General features: G+C 53.2%; 1 protein-coding gene across 8 annotated transcripts in view; it reads left to right on the top strand.

Moving 5' to 3' along the window:
- The first annotated feature begins 147 nt into the window (after window positions 1–147).
- Window positions 148–5,622, top strand: part of TERB1 (telomere repeat binding bouquet formation protein 1) — a 74,098-nt gene continuing 68,623 nt past the window's right edge. For 7 of the 8 annotated variants that reach the window (XM_075940053.1, XM_075940055.1, XM_075940052.1 and 4 more), the window contains exon 1: window positions 148–843. The gene's annotated coding sequence lies outside the window, so the exon portion shown is untranslated. Of the gene's footprint in view, window positions 844–3,647; window positions 4,944–5,622 lie in introns of those variants that run through there. The other variant, XM_075940049.1, reaches the window with a different exon arrangement.

Genomic DNA, 5,622 nt, shown 5'->3' with positions numbered 1-5,622 from the left:
GGAAGCTCTTATTATTTTATTCCAAGGACGACACAAGTACATCACATCATAAAATGGAAGATACTTGTTTACATGTATGTGGAATTTGCTGATCATTATCTCTTCAAGTGTTTTCAAAGAATGCAACATCTGTTCTGGGGTTTCAGGAGTTAACAACATGTGACTACATTTGTCAATCCAGAGATTTATTGAATCAAGTTGCTTGTTCCCTGATTAGTCTCTATATAAAAGCTTCTATGCATAACCCTTGTACCTTAACCCTGCTCATGTAAGGAAGTACTAGAATAGTATTTTAATTGAGAGTATAATCAGCTATTGGAAAATATTACTCTCAAACCTGGAACCCAGGGCACAAGAGGGACAATGGGTACCACTGCACTGTGGATCTTGACCGTACTGAAAAAATGCTGACGCCTGTGTTAGCATGACAAACGTTCTGGCTGGAAAGAGATGAGAGATCTTGGGAGGAGGGGACAGGTGCATCCTTATTCCCTTTTCCCAGAAGAAGCCCACCACGCCACGCAGCCACTGCTTGGTGCCTGGTAGAAGATTCGCAGAGAGCGCACCTGCCCCTCCCAGCATGGGGCGCGCTCGCGGGGGGAGGGGAGGATAGCCTGGGGCCGAACCCATTGGTAGGGCGCTGCCCGCGCTGCGCTCGAGCGCTGCTGAGGCGTCGCGCTGCCTGACCCCCACTCGGCTACAGCTAGGCGGCCCTGAGGCGCGGGAGAAGTGCCCCCTCCCCGCCCGACAGCAGGAGCGGGGCTGAGGCGCCCCGCCGGCGCGAGCGTTCCCGCACGGGCAGGGCTGGCTGCGTCTGACTGAAAAGCGGCTCCTTCCGCAGAGGTGACTGAAGCCCCCCAGCACACCCCGGAGGGAGGGGCCGGCCGGGCCCTTGGCACCTCCCGGCGGCAGGCGCGTGGGCTCTGAAGCGCCTCGTGCGAGCGAGTCCGTAAGCGGCTTCGCCTCGCCGCGCCCGGCCCCTTGTCCACACCGGCCGCTGCCCGCGGCTGGGCGGGAAAGCCCGGCAACAGCCCGTGGGCACGGCGGGGCCGACCTGCTCACCCGCCTCGGTGTCTGTTCGCCTCCTGGTGCCGCTTGGGCTCGAGTAGCCTGCGAGGTGGGAGCGCGCGGCCAAGTCTGTACCGTAGGGACCCCCCCCCCCCCCCGCGGCCCAAAGCACCTGAGCCTGGGACAGCTGAGAAGCGCCACCCATGGGAGTCCAACTGCGGGGCCCCCACCCTTGTAGCTGCGAGCCAGGCAAGGCCCCTACCAGGCAGGAGGAATGTTGGGAAGGGGCAAAGGGGTCGTTCTGCCCTTGAGAGGTGGGGCTAGCGCGCCTGGCGCTAGGGCCTGCTGCCCAGAGTGATTCTCCTCCCTCCACATGTTGCCCTAACGTCCCCATTGCCTGCATAGATGCAGCAGCATAGGTGTGCGGAGGACATTTCATTAGGGTGTGCACCCAAAGAATTTTTTTAAAATGTACTTTGACCCCACTAGCCACCCCCTGACCCTGTTAACCATGCCCCTGACCCCCATTGGCCACACCTCTGGAGGTAATACTCTCCTGGCAAGATGGACACATGACCAGAAGTCAAAGGTGTCATGTGACCCCCCCCCAAAGACTTTTCCCAGCATCCTCTTACCAATAGGGATTAGTTTGCCCCCCCCCAAAAAAAACTCCCCTCCTGCAACTATCCTGCAGTTTCATTACCCCAATGTGTGTGACATTAACTCGGGGGTGGAGGGGGGCAGAGAGGCTGGGGGAAGTGTTCCCTCTAAGAGTTTCCTCCCATGAGCAGAATGAATTTTGTGTTGTGCACCAGTACTGAGTTCACGTGGCTTGTTTGCATATGCCACTGTGGCACCCAAGTTATTAATAAATATCTCATAAACCTCTACCTTTTCCCTCTGCTGCCATGTCTCCTCCCCTTGTTCCATCAGCTCCCCTGGTGCCTGCTGCCCCCCAACCCCTCACCCTCCTCTGCTGTCCTGATTCCTGCCCTTCTCACTGCCCTCAGCCTTTTTGCGACCTGCCCCCCTCCACCAGCCCTTCACTCCCCCATACCCACTCCTCCAGTAGCCCCACTCTGATCTTGTGAGCTACCCCTCATCCCCTCCCCTAACACCTCCCTCTACACACCTGCCCTGCCTCTCTCCTCTGGTGCTGGTCCCTCCCCTGAAGGTGTCTGCCCTTCTGCTTCACCCCAGCATCCCCTGGCACCTGCACCTTCCCTTACCCCTGCACCCTCCTGGTGCCTCCCCCTTCCCTCACTGCCCTTGCCCCCTTTTTCCCTGATGCCCACCCCCTCACCACCCTCTGCCCCCATTCCACTCATGCCCCTGTGCCCTCACACACGCCTTGCTCCATCCCCACCTTTCTCTTGCCCACCCCTCCTTTCAAGTCTCCCAGCACCTCCCTCTTCCCCTCTCTAACCACCAATGCCCTTACTCTCCTCTCCCAGCATTACTCTGTCCCCCCTCCCACTGACACCTCCCCTCCTGCCCTTTTCCTCATTGTCTCCACTTGGCCCCCTGGCATTTGCCTCTCCTCTACCCTGTCCCTTGGTGCTTTCCCCTTGTCATGGCTCCTTCCCCACTCTGGCATGATAAATGCAGAAGTGGGGGCCAGCAAGTGTACCCCAAAGCCTTATCTACCTGGCTTTGGTATAAAACTTCCCCCAAGATCTTAAAAACCTAGATCTTGGGAATAAAACTTCCGCTGCCACCACCCAAATGTTGCTAAAGAAACCAGGGGAAAGATCATTTGGGAAATCTTCCCCCTAAAACAAAAATCAGGGCACACCATTAACCACTGCCAGGTTAATAAAAGAAAAGAAAGAACTTTTATTATTACAACAATATTCTGGTTGCAAGTATAATGACTAGAGAGGAAGGTAACAAAATATACTCATGGAGAAACTCCATGGGCCTAGAACTTAGTTACAAAGAAAAGCTAAAACATCTTTTAAGCAGTGCCAGATCTCAGATCCCATACCCAATCCATAACACAATAAAACCTAACGAAACTACCTAAACTTTACCCTACTTACAGAAAATGAAGAATGATGTCTTGGAGAGAGAGAGAGAGACGCTTGTCCCTCTCTGTAGCTGCAGAGAACTCTCTCCGAGAGACAAAAGGGAGAAAAGAAAAAAACCCAAATTCCTTTGTCCCAGTTTGAAAAATCCCACCTACATTCCTATTGGTCACTCCACCTGGCTAGGTGTAGTTAACCCCTTAATCCCCAGGCTGCTGGCTAACCCTCATAATCATGACACCCCTTTCTTCTCCTGACTTGCCTCCCTCCCCTCAGCACAAGCCCCTTTCTCTCCCATCCCTTCCTCTTATTTTCCCCCCTTTCTCTTCCCCTTCCCTCCTTTACCTTCGGCTTCTGATTCCTGGGTTGGAGTCAGAGCTGGCCCAAGCTCTAGGCCAGCCAGACCCTAACTGGGCGCCCCCGGGGCGCGGTGCGGTGCTGCTGGGCTGGGTGGGGGCGTCCCTGGGGTTCCTCGGGGGGGCCACACGGTGCTGCCGGGCTGGGCAGGGGCGTCTCTGGGGCACCGCGCAATGCTGCCAGGCCGAGGTGCTTCGGGGGCAGTGCGGTGCTGCTGGGCTGGGCGGGGGTGCCCCCGGGTGCACAAAGGGTGGTGCTGCCGGGCCCGGGGTGCAAAAATGGCTCGGGCCGGCCAGCGTTTGTAGTCAGGCCCCAGCTCTTTTTGGAGCTGGGCTGTGTGGTTTGAACGTCCGGGGCCATGACGTCGCGCTACGCCCGGGCATCTCACCTCTTGTGCGGCGTTTGAGCACGCCACGCATGCGCTCTCTGCCCCACAGTGCCCTGTTGATGGCCGCACGGAATTTAAAGTGAAGGCCTGCGGTGCCCTGTCACAAATCCCTCTCTTCTTCCAGCAGCCGCTAGCCGTCCCGAGACATTATGGTGTGCCTGGGCACACCCCGTGCGCACGCCTACATGCAGCAGCAATAGACTAGCGTGGGCGGCTGCTCAAGTTTTCCAGGATATGGTAGTTTTGCTACCTGTGCTTGTATAACTAGAATTTGCAGTTGTGCTGATAGAACTGTAACAGAGCTTTGCTTTCATGCTCAGGTAGCACACAGCTTTCACAAACCATGTGGTGTGCAGTCAGCAGGCACCTCATTTCGTTTCTGGGTTACTTTAGTAATATTGACAGGAAAAAAACCTACATGGATGGAAACCAGCGGAAACTGCCAAACATGCATGTGGGCAGCAGAAAGCAAAATGTCAAGTGGGCCACACAGACTCCCAATGGACTGCCTACAGCCTATGGGCTGCAGGTTGCCCAACACTGAAATACCGCGAAGGGCAATAAAAATTATTAGGGGTATAAAGAGAGATTAGTAAAACTGGGTGGGGGGAAGAGAGGACTAAGGAGCCTATGATATCCATAAAATCTAGATGTTGCGAAAATAGATAATGAAGTGTTATCAGACAAAGTAAATAACACAGGAACTAGATGTCCAAATTACATTAATGAACAGCAGATATGAAACTAACAAAAGGGAAGTATTTCTTCACACAGCACATGGTTAATCTGTGGAACTCTTTGTCAGAGGATGTTGTGAAATCCAAAACACTAACAGGGTTCAAAAAAGAACAAGATACGTTCATGGAGGAGAGGTCCATTAGTGGCTCTGAAGAGGGGAAGGGATGCAAAACCAAGCTCACTCTGAAGTGCCCTTATTCTCTGTTTGCTAGAAGCTAGTAATGAGTGACTGGGAATGGACTATTTTATGATTACGTGTTCTGTTCATTTCTTTTGATGCACCTGCCATTAACCACTGTCAGAAAAAAAGATACTGGGCTAGATGCAATATTGTTTCGACCCAGTATGGCCATTCTTATGTTCATGTCTGCAGGCCTTCTGATTATTCAGAAGACAGGAGTGCCCTGAAAGCTCAAACAGTCTGAGTGAGTATCATGTCCCAGTAGCGTGGGTGGGAAAGCATTTGAGTTGCAGCTTGATCTCTGTCTAGTATAGGACTCTAAAAGTCTTGCCTTTGGGGTGCTGTAGAGTGGACCAATAGTTTGTGTTTTCAGTGCCCGATCCTGAATGAATTGTTGCATGTGCTCCCACTAAAATCATTAACATACATGAGCCCGTGGGAAGGGCATGTGGAGATGGAGTGAAGACAAGTGACAGACTTGGGGATCAGAAATGCTAACCATTCTCAGAGTTGTATGTATTCACCGTTGTAATCATTGAATGATAACATTCTACTATATTTGAAACTAGAAGACATACCCGGCCTTGCTCGGGTCTCTCACTCAGTTTTTGTTTTTTGGAAAATAAAATGAAAATGTAGATGCTTCATTTAACTCATTGCTCTGGGGTGGGGCTGAGCGTGAGTGGTTCAATGTACAGGCTTCCCCAGGGAGAGATTACTATCCCAGCCCTCTCTTAACACAGCAGCTTGGGGCCAGGTGAGAAGCCCCTCTCCATGGCCACTGCTACTCTAGAGGGCATAGTTGGGGGAGGAGTGCATATTCCAGGTTCCTCTGCCCCTCCTCTCGCCTCCACTCCCCAGCCAGAGTGAGGAATGCACACTCTAACGAAGGAACAGCAAGCAATTTTCCCACACGAATGTGG

The sequence above is a fragment of the Pelodiscus sinensis genome, chromosome 12 (genome assembly GCF_049634645.1).
Source record: "Pelodiscus sinensis isolate JC-2024 chromosome 12, ASM4963464v1, whole genome shotgun sequence".
Lineage (NCBI taxonomy): Eukaryota > Metazoa > Chordata > Testudines > Trionychidae > Pelodiscus > Pelodiscus sinensis.
This window is presented reverse-complemented; position numbering and strand designations above follow the sequence as displayed.